Below are 27,230 nucleotides of genomic sequence, written 5' to 3'. Positions count from 1 at the left end.
GATTACAGACTACTACAAGTATAGACAGATTGTCATAGGCAGGCTGTGTAGCGTCATAGGCAGGCTGTGCGGTGTCATAGGCAGGCTGTGAAGTGTCATGTGCAGGCTGTGCAGCTGTGCAGGCTGTGCAGCCTGCCTATGACACTGCACAGCCTGCCTATGACACTCCACAGCCTCCTGTCATTGTGTCAGCTAGTGATGTAGTGTGTTAAATTGATGGGTGATCCTTTGAGAGGGTAATCTGTGGGGAGATGTGGACAGGATTGAGAGGGTAATCTGTGGGGAGATGTGGACAGGATTGAGAGGTTAGTCTGAGGGGAGATGTGGACAGTATTGAGAGGGTAATCTGTGGGGAGATGTGGACAGGATTGAGAGGTTAGTCTGAGGGGAGATGTAGACAGGATTGAGAGGTTAGTCTGAGAGAAGATGTAGGCAGGATTGAGAGGTTAGTCTGAGGGGAGATTTAGACAGGATTGAGAGGTTAGTCTGAGGGGAGATGTAGACAGGATTGAGAGGTTAGTCTGAGGGGAGATGTAGACAGGATTGAGAGGTTAGTCTGAGGGGAGATGTAGACAGGACTGAGAGGTTAGTCTGAGGGGAAATGTAGACAGGATTGAGAGGGTAATCTGTGGGGAGATGTGGACAGGATTGAGAGGTTAGTCTGTGGGGAAATGTAGACAGGATTGAGAGGTTAGTCTGAGGGGAGATGTAGACAGGATTGAGAGGTTAGTCTGAGGGGAGATGTAGACAGGATTGAGAGGATAGTCTGAGGGGAGATGTAGACAGGATTGAGAGGTTAGTCTGAGGGGAGATGTAGACAGGATTGAGAGGTTAGTCTGAGTGGAAATGTAGACAGGATTGAGAGGTTAGTCTGAGGGGAGATGTAGACAGGATTGAGAGGATAGTCTGTGGGGAGATGTAGACAGAATTGCTTGTTGATGGTTGAATGATGGAGAGAGAAACTCGTGTTTTATTCAAAGGCAGATTCTCTCTCTCTCTCTCTTTCGCATACTGCCGAGATAATAACCAGTGGGTGGGATCTGCACATTTCTCTCTTTCTCTCTCTCTTTCTTTCCATCCCTCAAATCCTGCATTCATAGCACAATGTGTAATAAAATGGAGTAAAGTTCTGTGAAGAGTTCCGTATTCACCCCCTCCTTTTCGCTCTTCCTCCACAGGAAGTCATTCTAAAGAGAGCGGCAGACTTGGTAGAAGCGCTGTACGGGATGCCACACAACAACCAGGTGAGACACACACACACACACACACACACACACACACACACACACACACACACACACACACACACACACACACACACACACACACACACACACACACACACACACACACACACACAAACAAAATGTTCCCACACATGCAGAAACACAGATCCCCATCCCTCATGCTGACAGTGGGAGGAGTGGAGGTGGGGAAGGGGAAGTGAGGAGGAGGACAGAAAACATTTGATGAATCTATTAACCATGTTTTGCCTCTCCCTCCTCTCAGTATCTTTTAATGAATGTATTTTTATTTAACCTTTATTTAACTAGGCAACTCAATTAAGAACAAATTCTTACTTACAATGACGGCCTACCAAGAGTCAAAAGAGAGACCTAAGACAACAACGCAGTATGGCAGCACCACATGACAACACAGCATGGTGGCAACACAACATGGTAGCAACACAACATGACAACAACACAGTAGCAACAGAACCTGGCAGCAGCACAACATGGTAGCGGCACAAACATGATACAAACATTGTTAGGCACAGACAACAGCACAAAGGGCAAAAAGGTAGAGACAACAAACATCATGCGAGGCAGCCACAAGTGTCAGTAAGAGTGTTCATGACTGAGTCTTTGAATGAAGAGATGGAGATAAAACTGTCCAGTTTGAGTGTTTGTTGCAGCTCGTTCCAGTCGCTTGCTGCAGCGAACTGAAAAGAGGAGCGACCCAGGGATGTGTGTGCTTTGGGGACCTTTAACAGAATGTGACTGGCAGAACGGGTGTTGTATGTGGAGGATGAGGGTTGCAGTAGGTATCTCAGATAGGGGGGAGTGAGGCCTAAGAGGGTTTTATAAATAAGCATCAACCAGTGGGCCTTGAGACGGGTATACAGAGATGACCAGTTTACAGAGGAGTATAGAGTGCAGTGATGTGTCCTATAAGGCGCATTGGTGGCAAATCTGATGGCCGAATGGTGAAGAACATCTAGCCGCTCGAGAGCACCCTTACCTACCGATCTCTGATCTAGCATGGGTAGAATGGTGATCTGAATCAGGGTTAGTTTGGCAGCTAGGGTGAAACAGGAGCGATTACGATAGAGGAAACCAAGTATAGATTCAACCTTAGACTGCGGCTTGGATATGTGCTGAGAGAAGGACAGTGTACCGTCTAGCCATGTTCAGAACTAGGTTAGGGGCAAAGAAAGTTTGTTGGATACAAAAAAAACATTTGTTGTAAAGTGTTTAACACAACATTTGGGGAGGGGCCAGCTGAGTATAAGACTGTATCATCTGCATATAAATGGATGAGAGAGCTTCCTACCGCTTGAGCTATGTTGGTGGTGGGGCGGGGGGTTCAGAACTAGGATAGGGTTCGAATCCGGGCCTGTAGTGATGCCTCTAGCACTGTGATGCAGTGCCTTAGACCGCTGCGCCACTCGGGAGACCACACAAAAAAAAATTATATTCCATTATGTGACCAAGCGGTTCTAACATGTCTCTCTCTCTCTCTCTCTCTCTCTCTCTCTCTCTCTCTCTCTCTCTCTCTCTCTCTCTCTCTCTCTCTCTCTCTCTCTCTCTCTCTCTCTCTCTCTCTCTCTCTCTCTCTCTCTCTCTCTCTCTCTCTCTCTCTCTCTCTCTCTCTCTCTCTCTCTCTCTCTCTCTCTCTCTCTCTCTCTCTCTCTCTCTCTCTCTCTCTCTCTCTCAGGAGATGATTCTGAAGCGGGCAGCAGACATGGCAGAGGCGTTGTACACAACGTTGCCACGCGGCCACAACCAGCTGACTGGGATGGGCAGCAGCTCTGTCCACGCCGGCATGATGGCCGTCAACTCCTTCCCCGGGTCAGAGGTCACACAGATAGCCAATCAGGGTGAGCCAAAACACAGGAACCAGGAAGTTACATAGTTTTTGTGTAATGTATGAAAACGACTTATCTGTTTTATCTTTTCCTCTCATAATTATCTTTTTCTCTGTCTCTCTCTTGATTTCTCTTTATTTATCTCTCTGTCTCTGCTCTCTGTCTCTTCTCTCTCTCTTTCCCCCAACCCAACCTCTTCTCTGTCTCTCCTCTCTCTTTCCCCCTTAACCCCACCTCCTCTCTCTCTCTCCTCTCTCTTCCTCCCAACCCCACCTCCTCTCTGTTTCTCCTCTCTTTCCCCCCAACCCCACCTTCTCTCTGTATCACTCTCTCCCCCCTCCTCTCCCGCTCTCTCTCCTCCCCTCTCTCCCTCTCTCCCCTGACTCCTTATGTCTCTCCTCTCCTTCTCTACCTCTAGGTTACAGTAGGAGTAGCAGCAGTGCATCTCCTCATGGTTATGTCCCCAGCACCACCCCACAGCAGACCAGCTACAGCTCTGTTTCCACTAGCATGAACGGCTACACTAACTCTGGCATGACCACGCTAGGAACCTCACCCAACTTCCTCAATGGGTCAGCCACCAACTCACCCTATGCTAGTGAGTACCACACTACACACTAAACCCTCCACACTATGTACCCTATACCATTGAGTGCCACAATAAAAACCCTCCACACTATATCCTACGCCAGTGAGTAACACACTAAGCCCTCCACATTATACCCTGCGCCCTACATCCCATGCCCTACAGTAAATGCCTATACTGTACCTCTCGAAAGCAATAACAATGGATTTAAGAAAGATAGATTGCCACAAGAGAGAGAGCGAGGTATAGAAGAGAGAAAAGTACAATGAAAACGAAAGGGGCAGTGAAAGACCATCGGTTTCGTTAAGATCACCCTTTATCGGTGTGTTAGAACAGATTGTCTAAAATGGCTGTTCTCATTCTCTTTCCTCCTCCCCTAGCTGTCTATAATGGCTGTTCTCATTCTCTTTCCTCCTCCCCTAGCTGTCTATAATGGCTGTTCTCATTCTCTTTCCTCCTCCCCTAGCTGTCTATAATGGCTGTTCTCATTCTCTTTCCTCCTCCCCTAGCTGTCTATAATGGCTGTTCTCATTCTCACTCCTCCTCCCCTAGCTGTCTATAATGGCTGTTCTCATTCTCTTTCCTCCTCCCCTAGCTGTCTATAATGGCTGTTCTCATTCTCACTCCTCCTGCCCTAGCTGTCTATAATGGCTGTTCTCATTCTCTTTCCTCCTCCCCTAGCTGTCTATAATGGCTGTTCTCATTCTCTCTCCTCCTCCCCTAGCTGTCTATAATGGCTGTTCTCATTCTCTCTCCTCCTCCCCCAGCTGTCTATAATGGCTGTTTTCATTCTCTCTCCTCCTCCCCCAGCTGTCTATAATGGCTGTTCTCATTCTCTTTCCTCCTCCCCCAGCTGTCTAAAATGGCTGTTCTCATTATTTCTTCTCCTCCCACAGCTGTCTATAATGGATGTTCTCATTCTCACTCCTCCTCCCCCAGCTGTCTATAATGGCTGTTCTCATTCTCTCTCCTCCTCCCCCAGCTGTCTATAATGGCTGTTCTCATTCTCTCTCCTCCTCCCCCAGCTGTCTATAATGGCTGTTCTCATTCTCTCTCCTCCTCCCCCCTACATTAAAGATGCTTAATTAAATCAATAAACTAATTGCAGGAGAAGCAATTCAATTCCAGCTCTTTGATTCTCTTGGATGTTAACACGAATTTGAACATGCTCAAACGGCCCAGTGATGACAGCAGACACTTTCAATCAAACACACACAGAGAGACACACATGCATGCAGGCACACACACACACACACACACACACACACACACACACACACACACACACACACACACTTTTGATCAATACCTTCCTGCTGGCTGGCTTAGTACTTCCAATTGTCATTAATTGATTTGTTAGATCCCCTTAAGTGGATTATGGTCGCGTCCCAAAAGGTGACTAATTATTTTGTGTTTTGGGAACCTATCTTTTGTAATGTTCCCACAACCTAATTAAATGTTCTGGAAACCTTTAAAACTCAAAGGCTGCTCTGTCAACATTCGTGCAACATCAAAGGAATGTTTTCTGCACCCGGATACAAACATTATCTGAATTTCAGCACAACTTGACAGTTTTAGTGTTTTGGAAACCTCTATCTTGTCATATCCTGACAATGTTCCCACAACCTAAAGAAACATTCTGGGAACCTTTAAAGAACAAAATAAATGTGTTCTAAGAACATTCTTACAACTTCAGGTTATTGTTTTATACAAAAATGATATAATCATCACCGTGACTGGACAGTTTTTGTGTTATGAGAATATTTACCAGAACCTAGCTAATGTTCTAGGTACTTTCACAGAATAAATGTTGGTTTGCTGGGAAAACATTACTGCTACATTGTGTTATTACAGTACCTTGAAACCTAATGACAACTTTTGGGGAATGTTCTGTGGTGGTTGTTACAGATGTTGTGCACAAGGATATTTCATTATCATCCTAATTGTTAGATAACTGTTTGGGATAGGGGGCAGTATTTTCACGGCCGGATAAAAAACGTACCCAAATTAATCTGGTTACTACTCCTGCCCAGAAACTAGAATATGCATATAATTAGTAGATTTGGATGGAAAACACTCTAAAGGTTCTAAAACTGTTTGAATGGTGTCTGTGAGTATAACAGAACTCATATGGCAGGCCAAAACCTGAGAAGATTCCATACAGGAAGTGCCCTGTCTGACAATTTGTTCTTCTTCTGTGGCATCTCTATCGAAAATACAGCATCTGTGCTGTAACGTGACATTTTCTAAGGCTTCCATTGGCTCTCAGAAGGCGCCAGAAAGTGTAATGGGGTGTCTGCTGTCTCTGGGCGAAAAACAGCAGGAGTTTTTGTGTGGTCAGGCTGGGAACAGTGACACTGGAGATGCGCATCCACGAGACGACTCCATTTTTTTCTTTCAGCCTTTGAATGAATACAACGTCGCCCAGTTGGAATATTATCGCTATTTTACAAGAAAAATAGCATAAAAATTGATTTTAAACAGCGTTTGACATGCTTCTAAGTACGGTAATGGAATATTTTGAAATTTTTTGTCACGAAATGAGCTTTCGCGTCACCCTTCGGATTGTGACCTGAACGCACGAACAAAACGGAGCTATTTGGATATAACTATGGATTATTTGGAACCAAAACAACATTTGTTGTTGAAGTAGAAGTCCTGGGAGTACATTCTGATGAAGAACAGCAAAGGTAATCCAATTTTTCTTATAGTAAATCTGAGTTTGGTGAGGGCCAAACTTGGTGGGTGTCAAATTAGCTAGCCATGATGGCCGGGCTATGTACTCAGAATATTGCAAAATGTGCTTTCGCCGAAAAGCTATTTTAAAATCTGACACCGCGATTCCATAAAGGAGTTCTGAATCTATAATTCTTAAAATAATTGTTATGTTTTTTGTCAACGTTTATCGTGAGTAATTTAGTAATTTAGTAAAGTTTTTGATGGGTATGCTAGTTCTGAACATCACATGCTAATGTAAAAAGCTGGTTTTTGATATAAATATGAACTTGATTGAACAAAACATGCATGTATTGTATAACATAATTTCCTAGGAGTGTCATCTGATGAAGATCATCAAAGGTTAGTGCTGCATTTAGCTGTGGTTTTGGTTTTTGTGACATATATGCTTGCTTTGAAAATGGCTGTGTGATTATTTTTGGCAGGGTACTCTCCTGACATAATCTAATGTTTTGCTTTTGCTGTAAAGCCTTTTTGAAATCGGACAATGTGGTTAGATTAACAAGAGTCTTGTCTTTAAAATGGTGTAAAATAGTCATATGTTTGAGAAATTGAAGTTATAGCATTTTTGAGGTATTTGTATTTCGCGCCACGCTCTACCGTTGGATATTGGTGAGGCGTTCCGCTAGCGGAACGTCTGTCCCTAACAGGATAAAGCCCTAACTAATGGGAATCTTAACTAATGTTCTGGGAATGTTCCCGGTTTGCTGGGTTGTCTGTAAGATCAATATCAACTTAACTGAGTCCTGTTGTCTGTAGGATCTACAACAGCTGAACTGAGTTCTGTTGTCTGTAAGATCTATAACAGCTGAACTGAGGCCTGTTGTCTGTAAGATCTATAGCAGCTGAACTGAGTCCTGTTGTCTGTAAGATCTATAACAGCTGAACTTAGTAAGATTGCGCCAACAGATATGGTAGCTCTGCTTCTAGCTCCTAAGCAACATTTCAGTATTGTGGAAGTGCGCACAATCTCGCCCATGCGCACGCACAGTGCAGTGCAAGCGATCCCAGCCCCTCGCAAGTGCCGTGCTAGAGTGGGCATCCAGCCTGGAAGGAGGATGCCTGCACAGCACATCTGGCCACCAGTGCGCCTCCTAGGCCCAGGGTACCCTACGCCTGCTCTACGCACGGCAGCCATCAGGCCTCTCACAGCCCAGTTCGCCATGTGCCAGCACTCCGCTCGTGCAGGGCTACTATTACCATCCAGCCAGGACGGGTTGTGCAGGAGGTGCGCTCCAAACCTCCAGTGCCTACTCATGGCCCGGTGTATCCAGTTCCTGCTCCTTGCACTAGCCCTGAGGTGCGTGTCTCTAATCTGGCGCCTCCAAAGCCAGCACCACGCACCAGGCCTCCAGTGCGTCAGCCCAGTCTAATACGTCCTGTTCCCACTCCTCGCACTAGCCTTGGGGTGCGTGTCTCCAGTCTGGTACCTACAGTACCAGCCCCACGCACCAGGCTTCCAGTGCATCAGCCCAGTCCAGCTCGTCCTGCTCCTGCTCGTCGCACTAGCCCTTTGGTGCGTGTCCCTAGTCTGGCGCTTCCAAAGCCAGCCCCACGCATCAGGCTTACAGTGCGCAGTCCCCGTCCAGAGCTTCCGACGAAAGTGCCCTGTCCAGAGTATCCGGCAACAGTGCCCCGTCCAGAGTGTCCGGAAACAGTGCCCTGTCCAGAGTGTCCGGCAACAGTGCCCCGTCCAGCCCTCCAGTCCGGAACCGGCACAGCCAGAGTCGCCCTCCAGTCCGGAGCTCCCAGAGTCGCCCTCCAGTCCGGAGCTCCCAGAGCCGCCCTCCAGTCCGGACCTCCCAGAGTCGCCCTCCAGTCCGGAGCTCCCAGAGATGCCCTCCAGTCCGGAGCTCCCAGAGTCGCCCTCCAGTCCGGAGCTCCCAGAGCCGCCCTCCAGTCCGGACCTCCCAGAGTCGCCCTCCAGTCCGGAGCTCCCAGAGATGCCCTCCAGTCCGGAGCTCCCAGAGTCGCCCTCCAGTCCGAGGTCTCCAGCGACGCCCATCAGCCCGAGGTCTCCAGCGTTGTGCCATAGCCCAGAGACTTCGGGAGGGGTAAAATATATTAAGCATTTAGCAGGGGTGGACAGGTTAGGTTGGGGAGTAAGGCCGGAGCCTAACCCACCTCCATAGTAGGAGGTTGGGGGGCACAAGAACCGTTGGTGACGGTGGCCACCCTCCCTTCCCTCCCTTTAGTTAGGATAATTTTTTTGTTTTGGGGTTTATTTTTTTGTGTTTATTTTTTGTGAGGTGCTTCCGGGGTCTGCACCTTTGGCCAGTATAAGGGGTTATTTGTTATTGTAGTTTGGTCAGGACGTGGCAGGGGTGTGTTTGTTTTGTGTTGTCGGGGTTTTTGGGTTGTGTTCTATGTTTTGTATTTCTATGTTTTATTTTCTAGTGTTTCTATTTCTATGTCTAGTTTATTGTTTTGACCTTCAATTGGAGGCAGCTGTTCCTCGTTGCCTCTAATTGAAGGTCCTATTTAGTAGGGGTGTTTTTCATGGGGTTATTGTGGGTAGTTGTTCTTTGTATAGCCTAGTAGCCTTACAGGACTGTTTCGTCATTGTTTTTGTATACGTGTTTATTTTTGTTTTCCTTCTTCAATAAAAAAGAAGATGAGTATACATATTCCCGCTGTGTTTTGGTCCAAACCCTACGACACCCGTGACAGTAACATACTCTGATTCACGGAAACATGTCTCTCTCGGGATATACTGTCCCCATCCATACAGCCAGCTGTGTTCTCAGTACATCGCGCAGACTGGAATAAAGAACTCTCTGGGAAGAAGAAAGGTGGGGGTGTATGTTTCGTGATTAACTACTGTCGTGGACGAATCAGAATTAGTTGGGTAACATAGATAATTAAGATGTTTTATTAGTATAATATGCTTATTTGAGGTACTTGTCATTAGAAAGTGTCCATTGGACTCTGGTGTCTTTTCAGTTGCACGTCTACCTTAGCTGGGGCTCAGACACTTGGGGCCCAGAGAGGGGACAGGTCAGATTTGTCGTCATGGGAATGTGTCTTTACCTATTCTTAAACCATGTGAAGGGATGGCGTGATTAATGGGGAACCAATGACTTGTCTCCTCAATGTCTGTGAGCAAGTCACTCCCTCCTTTTCTTTATTGTGGGGAGGATTATGGCTGTAAATGGACCCTTGTATGTCCTCTCTTAGATCTCGCACCTATCCTGTGATAATATATGGCCCAGAGGCTCACTCTCAGTTTTACTGAGGATGGGCCACTATGAGATAGCACTGACAAAGGAGATTTATGATGTATTTTGATAAGGCCTAAAAAGCATTCCAGAGGACATGAGCTAATGGTTCTGTTCAATACCGTACCAGGGAGGGACGGTTCTAAGGGGACCAGATACTGGTCTATACAATGAACCCTGTTGACATAGCAGTTACTGTCTGCTGTGTTTTATGGATATCTGTCATACAAAACATAACCTTTGTGAACTGTTACTAAGTATCTGTGGTTTGTCAATGTACATTGAAGGGGGTGTATCGTTGCTATAAAAGATCCCTGTAGCCATTGTGTAATCACCTTCCTGGTTCATTCGAGAGAGTGCATTATCGAAGGTCAAGAACTTTTGCAAAAGTATCTTAAGTATTAAAGATGTAGTTTAACTCGGACTGGTGTGTTTGTAACTCTTCTCATTTGGTAATGCAGAAATTAGCCACCACACTACTCATAGTGTGATTGTGATAACATACAGAAACTCTAGTCCTTTTGTTCACCCGACCTAGAATACCTCACAAACAAATGCTGACCGTATTACCTCCCAAGATAATTATATTTGGTTATTGTAAAGGCCCTGTATATTTCCTCTCTAGCCGATACCACGACGGCCCTCAAAGAACTACACTGGGTGTTATGCAAACTGGAAACAACATATCCTGAGGCCGCATTTATTGTAGCTGGGGATTTTAACAAAGCAAATAAGAGGAAAACGCTACCAAAGTTCTACCAACACATTGACTGTAGTACTCGTGCTGGTAAAACATTGGACCGCTGCTACTCAATTTTTCAAAATGCCTACAAGGCCCTCCCCCCACCCTCCGACAAATCTGATCATGACTCCATTTTGCTCCTCCCTTCCTATAGGCAGCAATTCAAACAGCACGTACCCGTGCTAAGGTCTATTCAACGCTGGTCTGACAAATTGAAATCCATGCTTCAAGATTGTTTAGATCACGCGGACTGGTATATGTTCCGGGTAGCCTCTGAGAATAACATCGACAAATATATGGATATGATGACTGAGTTCATCAGGAAGTGTATAGGAAATGCTGTACCCACTGTGACTATTAAAACCTACCCTAACTAGAAACCGTGGATGGATGGTAGCATTTGCGCCAAACTGAAAGCGCGAACCACCGCATTTTACCATAGCAAGGTGACTGGGAATATGGCCGAATACAAACAGTGTAGTTATTCCCTCCGTAAAGCAAGCAAACAGGCAAAACATCCGTACAGAGGCAAAGTGGAGTCGCAATTGAAAGGCTCAGAGACGTATGTGGCAGTGTCTACAGACAATCACGGACTACAAAGGGAATACCAGCCACGTCACGGACACCAACATCTTTCTTCCGGATAAACACCTTCTTCACCCGCTTTGAGGATAACACAGTGCCACCGAAGCTGCCCTCTACCAAGGACTGTGGGCTCTCCTTCTCCGTGGCCAATGTGAGTAAGACATTTAATCGTGTTAACCCTCTCAAGGCTGCAGAGGTAAGTCTGGGTCTTCCTTACCTGTGGCAGTCCTCATGAGAGCCAGTTTCATCATAGCGCTTGATGGTTTTTGCGTCTGCACTTGAAGAAACTTTCAAAATTCTTGAAATTTTCCAAATTGACTGACCCTCATGTCTTAAAGTAATGATGGACTGTCATTTTGCTTTGCTTATTTGAGCTGTTCTTGCCATAAACTGACTTGGTCTTTTACCAAATAGAGCTATCTTCTGTATACCACCCCTACCTTGTCACAACACAACTGATTGGCTCAAACGCATTAAGAAGGAAATAAGTTCCACAAATTTACTTTTAACAAGGCACACCTGTTAATTGAAATACATTCCAGGTGACTACCTCATGAAGCTGCTTGAGAGAAGGCCAAGAGTGTGTAAAGCTGTCATCAAGGCAAAGGGTGGCTACTTTGAAGAATCACAAATATAAAATATATTTTATTTTGTTTAACCTGTTGAGGACAGACGTTCCGCTAGCAGAACCCCGTTCCGCCTGCGGAACCCCTAGCCAACAGCCAACGGCATCACACGGCGCGAAATACAAAACCAACTAAAATACCACAATTCAATTTTCTCAAACAATCTACTAGTTTACATCATTTTAAAGATAAGACTCTCGTTAATCTAACCACATTGTCCGATTTCAAAAAGGCTTTACAGTGAAAGCAAAACATTAGATTATGTCAGGAGAGTACCCAGCCAAAAATAGTCACACAGCCATTTTCAAAGCAAGCATATATGTCACAAAAACCAAAACCACAGCTAAATGCAGCACTAACCTTTGATGATCTTCATCAGATGACACTCCTAGGACATTATGTTATACAATACATGCATGTTTTGTTCAATCAAGTTCATATTTATATCAAAAACCAGCTTTTTACATTAGCATGTGATGTTCAGAACTAGCATACCCACCGAAAACTTCCGGTGAATTTACTAAATTACTCATGATAAACGTTGACAAAATACATAACAATTATTTTAAGAATTATAGATACAGAACTCCTTTATGCAATCACTATGTCTGATTTTAAAATATATTTTCAGCGAAAGCACATTTTGCAATATTCTGAGTACATAGCTCGGCCATCACGGCTAGCTATTTTGACATCCACCAACTTCGGGATCACCTAAACTCAGAATTACTATTAGAAAAATTTGATTACCTTTGCTGTTCTTCGTCAGAATGCACTCCCAGGACTTCTACTTCAACAACAAATGTTGTTTTGGTTCTAAATAATCCATAGTTATATCCAAATACCTCCGTTTTGTTCGTGCTTTCAGGTCACTAAGCAAAGGGTAACGCGCAAGCTCGTTTCGTGACAGAAAATTCAAAATATTCCATTACCGTACTTAGAAGCATGTCAAACGCTGTTTAAAATCAATTTTTATGCTATTTTTCTCGTAAAATAGCGATAATATTCCGACCGGGCAACGTTGTATTCATTCAAAGAGAGAAAGAAAAACATGCCGAGTTCTCGTGACCTCGCATCTCCAGTCTCACTGTCCCCAGGCTGACCACTCACAAAAACTCTGCTCCTTTACTTTGCCCAGAGACAGCAGACACCCCATTCCACTTTCTGGCGGCTTTAGAGAGCCAATGGAAGCCTTAGAAAGTGTCACGTTACAGCACAGATGCTGTAATTTCGATAGAGATGTAACAGAAGGACAACAAATTGTCAGACAGGGCACTCCTGCATGGAATCTTCTCAGGTTTTGGCCTGCCATATGAGTTCTGTTATACTCACAGACACAGTTCAAACAGTTTTAGAAACTTTAGAGTGTTTTCTATCCACAAGTATTAATTATATGCATATTCTAATTTCTGGGCAGGAGTAGTAACCAGATTAAATCGGGTACGTTTTTTATCCGGCCGTGAAAATACTGCCCCCTATCCCTACATGATTCCATATGTGTTATTTTATAGTTTTGATGTCTTCACTATTATTCTACAATGTAGAAAATAATACAATTAAAGAAAAACCTGGAATGAGTAGATGCGCCCAAACTTTTGACTGGTACTGTACATAGACTTGGAATCACTTGCCACTTTAATAATGGAACACTAGTCACTTTAATAATGTTTAAATAATGTTTACATACTGCTTTACTCATCTCATTGGTATATACTGTATTCTATTCTACTGTATTTTAGTCAATGGCACTCATTGCTCAATCTAATGTTATATTATATTTCTTAATTCCATTATTTTACTTTTAGATGTATGTGTATTGTTGTGAATTGTTTTAAATACTACTGCACTGTTAGATACACCTGCACTGTTGGAGCTAGGAACACAAGCATTTCGCTACACCCGCAATAGCATTTGCTAAATATGTGTATGTGATTTGATTTGTTGTCTGTAAGATATATAACAGCTGAACGGAGTCCTGTTGTCTGTAAGAGCTGTAACAGCTGAACTGAGTCCTGTTATCCCTCCTGTTTTCATCTGTTGACCAGTCCCCTTCTGTTCCTCTCGCCTCCCCCTCCTCTGTTCTCGTCCCTCTCTCTAACCCTGTCTCTATCCTCCACTTTCCTAATTTCTTTCCTGCCCCCCCCCCCCCCCTTCAGTTGTTCCCTCCAGTCCCACCATGGCCTCCTCCACCAATCTTCCATCCAACTGCAGTAGTTCTTCAGGCATCTTCTCCTTCTCTCCGGCCAACATGGTGTCTGCTGCGGTCAAACAGAAGAGCGCCTTCGCCCCGTGGTACGGCCGCAGACCTCCCCTCCACTCACCTGCACCAGCGCTATTGCTAATGGACTGCAAGGTGAGCTAGCATGTTGGCTGCTTAGCTTGTTGGCTGCTTAGCTTGTTGGCTGATTAGCTTGTTGGCTGCTTAGCTTGTTGGCTGCTTAGCTTGTTGGCTAGTTATCATGTTAGCTAGGCAGTAATTAGTCTATGGCCTGTTGGTGAGTTAGCTAGAGTCAATCCAGCTCTATACGTCACTCCATACCCCCATCCCCTTTTATAATAATGTTGTTGTTTTCTTTACCCTCCTGTCCCACTTTCCCCTATTCTACTTCTTCCATCTTGCCCCCCCCCCCCCCCCTGTATTTCTATTTCTGTCTCTCTCTCTTCCTCCCCTCCAGTAGATCAGTCTTTTGTGGACTCTAGCAAGTACTCCTCCTCCAGCTCTCTTCAGGGTCTGGCCTTCTCCTAAGTATGTTAGCTCTCTCTGTCTCTCTCTCTCACTCCATTTAATCACCTATCCCTCTTTCTCTTCTCCTCCCTCTCATGGTCTTCTGTAGATTATATGCTTCACTCCATCCATCATTCCAACTCCACAGGGTTTTCTTTCCTTTTCCTTGTCCACAGGATTTCCCTTCCTCTTTATTTGTCTTCCTCTAGTCTAGTTGTTTCTCGTATGATCAGAGGGACCAAGTGGAGTGTTGCGGCTAATACTAAGCTAGCTGAAAATAGTGTAATAGTTTTTCCCTTCAGAGTGGCCCATTGCGTTGACTTTGTGGGGGGTCATAAGAAAACCCCTAAATCCATTAGGTTGGTCACAGCAGGGAAACAGTGAAACATGTGTGAACCACTGTTTTAGTCTGCCATAAGGTCTATCTGCTGCTTTAGTCTGCCATAAGGTCTATCTACTGCTTTAGTCTGCCATAAGGTCTATCTACTGCTTTAGTCTGCCGTAAGGTCTATCTACTGCTTTAGTCTGCCGTAAGGTCTATCTACTGCTTTAGTCTGCCGTAAGGTCTATCTACTGCTTTAGTCTGCCGTAAGGTCTATCTACTGCTTTAGTCTGCCATAAGGTCTATCTACTGCTTTAGTCTGCCATAAGGTCTATCTACTGCTTTAGTCTGCCGTAAGGTCTATCTACTGCTTTAGTCTGCCATAAGGTCTATCTACTGCTTTAGTCTGCCATAAGGTCTATCTACTGCTTTAGTCTGCCATAAGGTCTATCTACTGCTTTAGTCTGCCATAAGGTCTATCTACTGCTTTAGTCTGCCGTAAGGTCCGTACAAGTTGATAGAGGTGCTGAACTACCGACAGTGAGATGATGGATATGACTGCTACTCTTCTTCTCTTCCTCTCGCCATCTCTTCCCCTCTCTCCCTCTCTTTCTTTCTCTCTCTCTTCCCCTTCCTCCCTTCCTCTCTTCCTCTCCCTCTCTTCCTCCCTCCCTTCCCCTATTCCTCCCCCTCTCTCTCTCTCGCTCTCTCCCTCCCTTCCTCTATTCCTCTCTTCCTCACCCTCTCTCCCTCTCTCTCTGTCTCTCTCTCTCTCTCTCTCTCTCTCTCTTCCTGTATCTCTTCTCTCCTTCTCTTCCTCTCTCACTCCCTTCCTCTCTTCCTCACCCTCTTTTCCTCTCTCTTTTCCCCTCTCCCTCTCTTCCTCTCTCCCTCTCGCTCTATCCCTCTCTTCCTTTCTCCGCTCTTTCTCTCTACATGTTGATGACAGCTGGCCATCGGTCTGCTGCTCAGACACACACACACACACACACACACACACACACACACACACACACACACACACACACACACACACACACACACACACACACACACACATACACACATACACACACACAGCTCCTTCATTAATCCCACTGAGCTGGAGACAGGACACAAGCTTAGAATGAGTGGGACAGGAATCAATACAGGGTCAAAATGTTGTCTGCCATCTTCCCTCTGTGGTGGTCTCAGTGTGTGTGTGTGGGGGGGGTGATAAAGGTAGTGTGTGAGAGGGAGCATTAAGGAGCAGCATTAAGGAAGTTAGGGGGAGAGGTTGATTAGAAGAAAACTGTTTTGTCTAGAAAACCAACTGACTATTTTCTTCACTGTCTATAATACCAGTCACTTCAATACCACAGTCATGACTCCAATCTAAACCTATTCTCACATCCATGCCACACTCATGACTCCAATCTAAATATATTCACACATCAAAAACAACTTCCATTAACCATGAGCCTATTCATTTTCACTATTTCCTGTCTCCACTAGTGTGTTGAGATGATGCTGTGTTTGCCAATAATATCTAATCTCTCTCATCACTGTGTTGTCTTCATGCACTATGAGAGAGTTCCACAATCAGTGGCATACCGCAGTCTCGCAGCCCCCCCAGGTCTGAACAGTCTTACAGCTAATTTCCTGTAATCATTTTATGACGTGTCATATCCTATCTGGCAAGGTGGGAGCGACTATAGAGATCCTGTAGAATTACTAGAGGGGCTATGTCATAAACTCTCAATATTCCAGGATGGGGTGAAAATGGCAGCCATATTGGTCAGGGAGAAATCCAAACCAGTCTAATTGGAATGAATGGCAGTAGAGGCATAATCCTGATTTTACTCATGCAGGAAAATAAAAATAAGGCTTGTGATATATCAGAAATTGTGTAATATAATTACTGACAACCTAAAATATTTTAATTTAATTATAAATACAGTTCATACGGGTTTTATACATATTTCATTATAAATTGTCACTAAAATATATGTAAACAAGCCATTATTAAAAACAGAGCCCGTGCAGGGGTGTGTGGTAAGCCAGTGAACACAATTGAAAGGGTTACAGTTAACAGGCCTTATTAAATGGCACCCTATTCTCTACATAGTGCACTACTTGGCCTTGGTCAAAACTAGTGCACTACATAGGAAATTGGGGGCCATGGGATGCAGCCTTGGAAGAGCTGGTAAGACCACAGAATAGCATGAAGAGATTCTGAAAACACAATGAGCTGTTTCAACTGCCTGTGTGTTCCAAGTTGGCTGAAAAACAGAGAGATGTTTTGGTTTTGAAGGGGTGAGCAAGGGCGAGAGAGAGTTCTTTGTACACCAGATGCTGGAACACATTTGCTGTTATGTGACTGTTCTGATGAAACACAGACTGACCTCTCTGTTTCTCTCTTCTTCTTAATTTTCGTCATTCTATCTCTCTCTACCTGTCTCTACCTCTTCCTCTCTCTCTCTCCCTCTCTCTCTCTCTCTCTCTGTCTCCCTCTCTCTCTCTACCTCTCCCTCTCTCCCTCTCCCTCTCTACCTCTCCCTCTCTCCCTCTCTCTCTCTCCCTCTCTCTCTCTCTCTCTCTCTCTCTCTCTCTCTCTCTCTCTCTCTCTCTCTCTCTCTCTCTCTCTCTCTCTCTCTCTCTCTCTCTCTCTCTCTCTCTCTCTCTCTCTCTCTCTCTCTCTCTCTCCCTATACCTCTCTGTCTCGCTCCCCTTCCTCTCTTCCCACAAACAGTGATTCCCGGGATGATTGTTCCATCCATGAAGATCTGTGAACGTTGAGGATTTGGGAATGTTGACAGGAAGAGAACATGTCTGATGTGTCTCTGTGTCACACTCCTACCCTCTGGACCTGAATAGAACACTGAACTCAAAATGGAAGCCTTGTTAAACTCAGGCCTTTATAGAAGGAATCTCATTGGAAGGAAGAAGGATGAAGAAGAGAACGAAAATAACATTTTTGATGTAATTTCCTTTCCGGTGAATTTGTGAACCTTCTCAGACACAACTTGGAGTCAAATAATGAAGTTATTTAAATTGAATTGAACTGAATTGAACAGAATTTTATTTAATGGAATTGACAAAAGACTGTAATATGCCTCATGACCCTGTCCACACCCCAATTGAGTGATAATATGTATGACCTCATGACCCTGTCCACACCACAGTTCAGTGATAATATGTATGACCTCATGACCCTGTCCACACCACAGTTCAGTGATAATATGTATGACCTCATGACCCTGTCCACACCACAGTTCAGTGATAATATGTATGACCTCATGACCCTGTCCACACCACAGTTCAGTGATAATATGACTGACCTGATGACAAAAGCATTTATTTATGTTTTCTCTGTATTTATTGGTATAATGTTTAAGTTTGATCTATTGTATACCTTCTTATAGACTGTAACACATACAAACAACACTGAAGCTGATTGGCTATAAGGGTTTGTGTGAGTAGATAGCTCCAACATGACTGGATACGAGTTAACAGGGGTTGTAACAAAGTTGTCTCGTATCAGTTTACATTTAGTAACTGTAAACAATGTATCAAAACACGGTTAAACTTATCATTTCCATATCATGGCTGGTCAGTCCTTGCATCCATAGCCCTGTCTATGAATTTGAGAGTAGTTACATATCTCCATCTCTCAGCTTTTTACTGAAACAGTGGTGGCGACAATACTTTGTTATTGGTTCAATTGCGGAATGCCCCTTTAAAGGTTTAAAACAGACTGAGCTGAAAGATAACTTCTACAATGTTGATGAATATTTTTGCTGCTTGCTTATCAAAGAAATGCAATCAGAGATGTGCAATTCCCTTTTCATTTCAATCAGAAAACACATTTTATAAAATATCAGATTAGAAGTACTATTTATGTAATATATTTGTGTGTATAAATATCAAAATGATGGGTTCATGATTGGATTTATTTTGCTTTGTTTTAGCAAAGTTATACTTTAATTATAATATAAACATGAATATGTCTAAAGGCAGCTCTCGACACAGTCGGTTCACTGTCAAGCTCTCATCTACTGTATACTTAGCAAGAAGCACGGATTTGGAGACAAAAGGGGGACTTCTGTATAAAGTTATCATTTAAATCATGTATTTATCTTTTGTATGTGTACCTTTTGCGTTGCTTCTTGACCCTAATTCTAGTTTGTTCTGTGTTAGTTTATAAGTGTCAAAGTGTCACAGAGTTATGTTTGTCACCCACTATGTAAATGTGATCTCATATTTTATTTTTATTTTGTACCTAGTTTATTTTGTGCTGTGTTGTCTAGCCAAGCTTCCATGTGTTATTTCCCATCCAAAAATGTTGTCATTTCTTTCATTATTTGTAGGTTAATAAAAGTTTTGTTTTTCCTGATTTGAAAATGCTTTACATTTTATGTCCAAAAGCAGCATCTTATTCTGATAGCAGTTGGTTTGGATCTCCACCAACTGTCCTTTTCTAATCTAAACATCAATCCATGCTGAACTTACCACTTTACAGTATTCACAGTCAGACACTTTATTCACCATAGTCAACTGTTTCTTCCTCTCCCTCTCCACCTCTTTTCCCTCATCCCTTTTCTCCATCTCTTCTTCTCTTCGTTTTTTCCTCTCTTCTTCTCTCTTTCTTATTCTCTTCCTGTCTTTTCCTCTTCTCCACTCTTTTTCTCTCCCTGTCTTTTCCTCTTCCTCTTCTCCTCTCTTTCTTCTTCTCTCCCTGTCTTTTCCCCTACCTCTTCTTCTCTCCCTGTCTTTTCCTCTCCTCTCTTTCTTCTTCTCTCCCTGTCTTTTCCTCTCCTCTCTTCTTATCTCCCTGTCTTTTCCTCTTCCCCTTCTCCTCTCTTTCTTCTTCTCTCCCTGTCTTTTCCCCTACCGCTTCTTCTCTCCCTGTCTTTTCCTCTACCTCTTCTTCTCTCCCTGTCTTTTCCTCTACCTCTTCTTCTCTCCCTGTCTTTTCCTCTTCTCTCTTTCTTCTTCTCTCCCTGACTTTTCCTCTTCCCCTTCTCCTCTCTTTCTTCTTCTCTCCCTGTCTTTTCCTCTACCTCTTCTTATCTCCCTGTATTTTCCTCTTCCTCTTCTCCTCTCTTCTTATCTCCCTGTCTTTTCCTCTACCTCTTCTTCTCTCCCTGTCTTTTCCTCTTCTCTCTTTCTTCTTATCTCCCTGTCTTTTCCTCTACCTCTTCTTCTCTCCCTGTCTTTTCCTCTTCTCTCTTTCTTCTTCTCTCCCTGTCTTTTCCTCTACCTCTTCTTCTCTCCCTGTCTTTTCCTCTACCTCTTCTTCTCTCCCTGTCTTTTCCTCTTCTCTCTTTCTTCTTCTCTCCCTGTCTTTTCCTCTTCCCCTTCTCCTCTCTTTCTTCTTCTCTCCCTGTCTTTTCCTCTACCTCTTCTTCTCTCCCTGTCTTTTCCTCTACCTCTTCTTCTCTCCCTGTCTTTTCCTCTACCTCTTCTTCTCTCCCTGTCTTTTCCTCTTCTCTCTTTCTTCTCCTCTCACTGTCTTTTCCTCTTCTCCTCTTTCTTCTTTTCCTCTTCTCTCTTTCTTCTTATCTCCCTGTCTTTTCCTCTTCTCCTCTCTTCTTATCTCCCTCTCTTTCCCTCTACCTCTTCTTATCTCCCTGTGTTTTCCTCTTCTCCTCTTTCTTCTTTTGCTCTTCTCCTCTCTTCTTCTCTCAGCTGACTGATCAAGCTTCAAAGGGTCTCTTAAACAATATTTGTAGTGTTTTGATAGAGAGAGAAATATATACGTCCGTTGTGCATGTTCAAGCTGTTGCCGGACAGAAAAAAGGAGTCTCTCTTCTTGAGAGTTTTGTTAAGTCATCATACAACGGGTGGGTCTAATCTTGAATGCTGATTGGTTATGTGCATTCAAGCCAGTGTCTGTTCCACAAGTTACCACCGGCTAAATCTATGACGTTAAAATGCCTATTTACTCTGTTCCATCTGACTGTGCAATCCACTGTCTCATCAGCCCAGGCAAAGAAGTTATCAACTTGATCGCCACTGTAAAAAGCGTCTAGACATTATCTCACATTTCTTTTAGAGTAACATTTAGTTTTCAACAGTAGAGATTTGTATAAACCTTGCTGTCTGTCTCTCCAAGATTTTCAACATTGTTTCAATATTCAAAATTCAATCTCCAACTGTCCCATAGTAAAGAACGTGTAGGGGTGGGGAGTCGGGACGAAAGAGGCAGGCAGCGTTTCTTAGCCCGTCGAAATCATGAATCAGCTGGCATAATTTTTATGGATATATACAAAGAAATGTCAATTGAAAAAAGGTTAAATGAAATGAAGTGCAGCTAGTTTGCAGTCTTTCCAGCTCCAGTTTGAAGTTATCGTGTTAGCTGTGCTGTTGGCTAGCTCCTCTGAACAACAGTGTCCTAACGAGAGAGAACGTTTTCTAGCCAGGCGAAATCAGGCCTCGTTAGCTCATTGTTATGGATGTATCCAAATAAATGTCACTGGAAAACAGCTTAAACAAATGCAGCTATTGTTGTTATTCTGTCTGCACTGTTTGATGTGACTGTATGTTAGCTGTAGTAGGCTAGCTGGCAAGCAAGGGATAAGAACATTGCCAGCCAGTATGGAAATGGAACATTTAGAATGAACAACTGGGTCACATCCATAGATACAGAACAAAAAGACTGAACGACTGGGTCACGTCTCTGGCAACCGAACCAATAGAACGAACGACCAGCCGGCTTGGATAGCAACCCTAGATTTGATTCGGGACTATATCTTGTAAAAGGATGAAATAGAATGAATAAATTCATCAAAATAAAGTTTTTAATGAAAATCTGTCAATCATTTCAATATGTTGGTAACCCGTTGTATAAAAGTGATAATTCCCTTGATGCACGATGCCAATATATCCTCCAAACACTGGCTTCTTGGGCATTATCACTTAATTAGAAAACACCTGTTTAAGCAGAAGTATGCCTGTTGCTAGGCGTGTTGCTAGGCTTCTGTTCAGATCTAGGAGGGGTTGGTGTGATGCTTTCACCATGCTGTTCAGATCTAGGAGGGGTTGATGTAATGCTTTCACCATGCTGTTCAGATCTAGGAGGGGTTGGTGTAATGCTTTCACCATGCTGTTCAGATCTAGGAGGGGTTGGTGTGATGCTTTCACCATGCTGTTCAGATCTAGGAGGGGTTGATGTAATGCTTTCACCATGCTGTTCAGATCTAGGAGGGGTTGGTGTAATGCTTTCACCATGCTGTTCAGATCTAGGAGGGGTTGGTGTGATGCTTTCACCATGCTGTTCAGATCTAGGAGGGGTTGGTGTGATGCTTTCACCATGCTGTTCAGATCTAGGAGGGGTTGGTGTGATGCTTTCACCATGCTGTTCAGATCTAGGAGGGGTTGGTGTGATGCTTTCACCATGCTGTTCAGATCTAGGAGTGGTTGGTGTAATGCTTTCACCATGCTGTTCAGATCTAGGAGGGGTTGGTGTGATGCTTTCACCATGCTGTTCAGATCTAGGAGGGGTTGGTGTAATGCTTTCACCATGCTGTTCAGATCTAGGAGGTTGGTGTAATGCTTTCACCATGCTGTTCAGATCTAGGAGGGGTTGGTGTGATGCTTTCACCATGCTGTTCAGATCTAGGAGGGGTTGGTGTAATGCTTTCACCATGCTGATCAGATCTAGGAGGGGTTGGTGTGATGCTTTCACCATGCTGTTCAGATCTAGGAGGGGTTGGTGTCTGTTTCAAATTAACTAAACTCTAGTTGGAAACACAAAGGCTGCTTTGTACAGTATTTCATCTTAATTATAGTGTTTTGTATTGAGAAGACAAAAACATCCAAAACAAATAGTTGGTTTCTTTTTTCACTCTGGTGTGTCGGAATATGCTAGTTAGTTAGGGGAAGTGCATTAAATAAAATCTACTGTATAGATTGTTATCATTTCTTGATGAAAATTCATATGTAATATACGTTTTGGACTTTCACAATATGACTGTAAATGAAAGTGACCTCTTAACTGTGACCTTCTCTCTGTCCTATGTTGTGTTTTTGGGAAGAGTTCTCTGTGTCCTCAACAACTTGATCTCACCAGCTCAGGGTGATATTTGATGTTTATCCAACGGCTGGAAACATCGGACTTTGGAATGTTGAAATATGATTATACCATGGTATCATTGTTCTCTGGGATTATGTACTTTACATACCAGGTGTCAACAGCACCAGGAGGAACTAGGAACCAGAGCCAGACAGTATCTACCAGCTTCCTAAACGTATTAGTTAATGATGATTCCGGGGTTAGTAATTCCATTTGGCGAAAGTCTCGGCACACGCATACTCAGGCTGACTGGCTGTCGTTCAGGCAAATGAGAAATATGTGCACTCAGGCTATCTGGACGGCTAAAGTTATTTTGCCCTGTTTATCAAAGGTTTTGGAAAACTTGTCGGTAATCAACTGACTGGCTTTCTTGTCTATAGTATTCTCTCTGTTATGCAATCTGATTTCTGCTCAGTTATGGACGTGTCACTGCAACCTTAAAGGTCCTAAATTATGTCACCATTGCCCTTGATTCTAAGTAATGTTGTGCTGCTATTTTTATTGACTTGGCCAAAGCTTTTGATACAGTAGACCATTATTTTCTTGTGGGCCAGCTAAGGAGTATTGCTGTCTCTGAGGGGTCTTTGGCCTGGTTTGCTAACTACCTCTCTCAAAGAGTGCAGTGTATAAAGTCAGAACATCTGCTGTCTCAGCCACTGCACCTCACCAAGGGAGTACCCTAAGGCTCGATCCTATGCCCCACGTTTTTCTCAATTTAAATTAACAACATAGCTCAAGCTGTAGGAAGCTCTCTCATCCATTTATATGCAGATGATAAACTATTTTACTCAGCTGGCCTTTCCCCGGATGTTGTGTTAAATGCTCTGCAACAAAGCTTTCTTAGTGTCCAACAAGCTTTCTCTGCCCTTAACCTTGTTCTGAACACCTCCAAAACAAAGGTCATGTGGTTTGGTAAGAAGAATGCCCCTCTCCCCACCGGTGTGATTACTACCTCTGAGGGTTTAAAGCTTGAGGTAGTCACCTCATACAAGTACTTGAGAGTATGGCTAGATGGTACACTGTCCTTCTCTCAGCACATATCCAAGCTGCAGGCTAAGGTTAAATCTATATTTGGTTTCCTCTATAGTAATCCCTCTTCTTTCACCCCAGCTGCTAAACAAACCCTGATTCAGATGACTATCCTACCAATGCTAGATTACGGAGACGTAATTTATAGATCGGCAGGTAAGGGTGATCTCGAGAGGCTAGATTTTCTTCACCATTCGGCCATCAGATTTGCCACCAAAGCTCCTTACAGGACACATCACTGCACTCTATACTCCTATGTAAACTGGTCATCTCTGTATACCTGTCACAAGACCCACTGGTTGATGCTTATTTATAAAAACCCTCTTAGGCCTCACTCCCCTCTAGCTGAGATACCTACTGCAACACTCATCCTCCACATACAACACCTGTTCTGCCAGTCACATTCTGTTAAAGGTCCCCAAAGCACACATATCCCTGGGTCGCTCCTCTTTTCAGTTCGCTGCACCTAGCGACTGGAACGAGCTGCAGCAAACACTCAAACTGGACAGTTTTATCTCCATCTCTTCATTCAAAGACTCATGGGCACTCTTACTGACACTTGTGGCTGCTTCGTGTGATGTATTGTTGTCTCGACCTTCTTGCCCTTTGTGCTGTTGTCTGTGCCCAATAATGTTTGTACCATGTTTTGTGCTGCTACCATGTTGCGTTGCTACTGTGTTGTTGTCATGTTGTGGTGCTACCATGTTGTGTTGCTACTGTGTTGTCATGTTGTGGTGCTACCATGTTGTGTTGCTACTGTGTTGTCATGTTGTGCTACTACCTGTCAAGGTTCAGGAGAAGACCCAGATGCAGATAGTTTCGAAGTAACACCATAGGTCCCATGTTTATTTATTTTCCTCCTTTGCACCCCAGTATTTGTACTTTGCACATTCGTCCACTGCAAATCTACCATTCCAGTGTTTTAATTGCTATATTGTATTTACTTCGCCACCATGGCCTTTTTATTGCCTTACCTCCCTTATCTCACCTCATTTGCTCACATTGTATATAGACTTGTTTTTGTACTGTATGTTTGTTTTACTCCATGTGTAACTCTGTGTTGTTGTATGTGTTGAACTGCTTTGCTTTATCTTGGCCAGGTCGCAGTTGTAAATGAGAACTTGTTCTCAAGTTGCCTACCTCGTTAAATAAAGGTGAAATAAAACAAAATGAAAAAAACTAAAGTTTATTACAAAAACAGGGGGGCAGGCCAGTAATCCAGGGTGGTGTGACAAGGTTCAGAACGACAGGCAGGCTCAGGGTCAGGGCAGGCAGAGGTCAGTAATCCAGGGTGGTGTGACAAGGTTCAGAACGACAGGCAGGCTCAGGGTCAGGGCAGGCAGAGGTCAGTAATCCAGGGTGGTGTGACAAGGTTCAGAACGACAGGCAGGCTCAGGGTCAGGGCAGGCAGAGGTCAGTAATCCAGGGTGGTGAGACAAGGTACAGAATGACAGGCAGGCTCATGGTCAGGGCAGGCAGAATGGTAAAAACCAGGAAACTATGGCGCACGGGGAAAACCACTGGTAGGCTTGACGAAACAAAACGAACTGGCAACAGACAAACAGAGAAAAACGGTATAAATACACTGGGGATAATGCAGAAGATGGGCGACACCTGGAGGGGGTGGAGACAAGCACAAAGACAGGTGAAACAGATCAGGGTGTGACAGCTACCATGATATGTTGTTGTCTTAAGTCACTCTTAATGTAGTGTTGTGGTGTCTCCCTTGTCATGATGTGTGTTTTGTCTTACATTTTTATTTTTAATCCCAGTCTCCGTTCCCGCAGGAGGCATTTTTCCACTTGGTTGGACGTAATTGTGAATAAGAATTTGTTCTTAACTGAATTGCCTAGTTAAATGAAGGTTAAATACATAAAGATTGCATACTGCACACGTCCACCACAATTAATTATATTTAAAATTATCAGCAAAAAAGTATCACTTTTTTAAATCATTTGTCTATCTAATGTAGGAAGCTGGGATTGGGTTAACTTGTTAAAAAAAAGTCTGACCGGAGGATTCTGCAGACCTCGCAGTGTTCCAGGGTCTCCACTGTTAGACGGTGTGTGTGTGTGTGTGTGTGTGTGTGTGTGTGTGTGTGTGTGTGTGTGTGTGTGTGTGTGTGTGTGTGTATTAGTAATGGGCACTAAATGACTAAATGTAGCCTGTGGTCTCAGCACTGTAAGGGTTGTACTGTATGATGTAATCACAGAGCTGATTGTCTGCTGACACAGTAAAGTGGAATGTAGACACGCTGAGGTGTTAGCAGTCAGTGGAGGTAAATTGAAACGCTGACAAACCAGTCCTGGAGCCTAATGATTTTATTTAGAGTAGCGACTTTAACGTGCGGCTCAAGGGAGTCGGCTTCTCTTTGATTCAGCATGTAGCGAAACACACACACACACACACACACACACACACACACACACACACACACACACACACACACACACACACACACACACACACACACACACACACACACACACACACACACACACCAGTGGAGGCTGGTGACTTGAACAATGTAGGAGGATGGGAGACCCGCGGTATAAGTGTGGAACGCACGGAGACGACAAAGTCTGTTTCAAAAACCATCAAAGACTAATTATTTGAACCTTAAACATTTAATAAAGACATTTATAGTACAATATTATGGGGAATGGGAATGAGAGGGCTACTTACACAGTGTTGGAAAGGGATCACAGCAGTGATAGAATGAGGGTATGAGACATGAGTTGAGGTGTTCAGAGGCTTGACCAGTGCAGGACAGGATTTGACTGGGAATATAAAAAACAATAACACAACACACTACACAGTTAGACAAAATAGTTAAGAATGATTTAGTCCAAGCAAGGAGTAAAATCATTCATGTGTAACAATGTGATTGTGTTTGTGTATGTGATTGACTACATACAGTAATGAGAGAAAATTGATAGGGGTACTCACAGTGCTTGGAGGGGAAACAATCAATGTGCCAGTGGATGAGAGGGCACATGAGATGTGGCTTCAGTTCATGTCAGGAGAAAGTTGACAAAGGTAGTGGAGTGGAGTGGAGTGGAGTGGAGTGGAGTGGAGTGGTCATCACCTCTTAATCAGGGAACAGGAGGGGACTTAGCTGGAAATACAAATAGCAGATACATTCCATTACAGCTGTGTAATCGTAGGTTTGGACAATGAGTTGAAGTTAAAGTTAAACTCAGACATCTCAAAATTCATAAAGTTAAACACAGACTGGTGGCACCATAGGTCCCAGAGTGGTCAGACTGGTGGCACCATGGGTCCCAGAGTGGTCAGACTGGTGGCACCATAGGTCCCAGAGTGGTCAGACTGGTGGCACCATAGGTCCCAGAGTGGTCAGACTGGTGGCACCATAGGTCCCAGAGCGGTCAGACTGGTGGCACCATAGGTCCCAGAGCGGTCAGACTGGTGGCACCATAGGTCCCAGAGCGGTCAGACTGGTGGCACCATAGGTCCCAGAGCAGTCAGACTGGTGGCACCATAGGTCCCAGAGCGG

At 43.9% G+C, this 27,230-nt stretch overlaps 1 pseudogene; it reads left to right on the top strand.

Annotated features, from left to right (window-relative positions):
- Positions 1-17,593, top strand: part of LOC106612147 (transcription factor COE1-A-like) — a 143,057-nt pseudogene extending 125,464 nt beyond the window's left edge.
- Positions 17,594-27,230: the final 9,637 nt, after the last annotated feature.

This window comes from Salmo salar, chromosome ssa09 (genome assembly GCF_905237065.1).
Source record: "Salmo salar chromosome ssa09, Ssal_v3.1, whole genome shotgun sequence".
NCBI classification, from domain to species: Eukaryota; Metazoa; Chordata; class Actinopteri; order Salmoniformes; family Salmonidae; genus Salmo; species Salmo salar.
The sequence above is the reverse complement of the archived record's forward strand: the minus strand, read 5'-3'. Positions and strand labels throughout refer to the sequence as shown.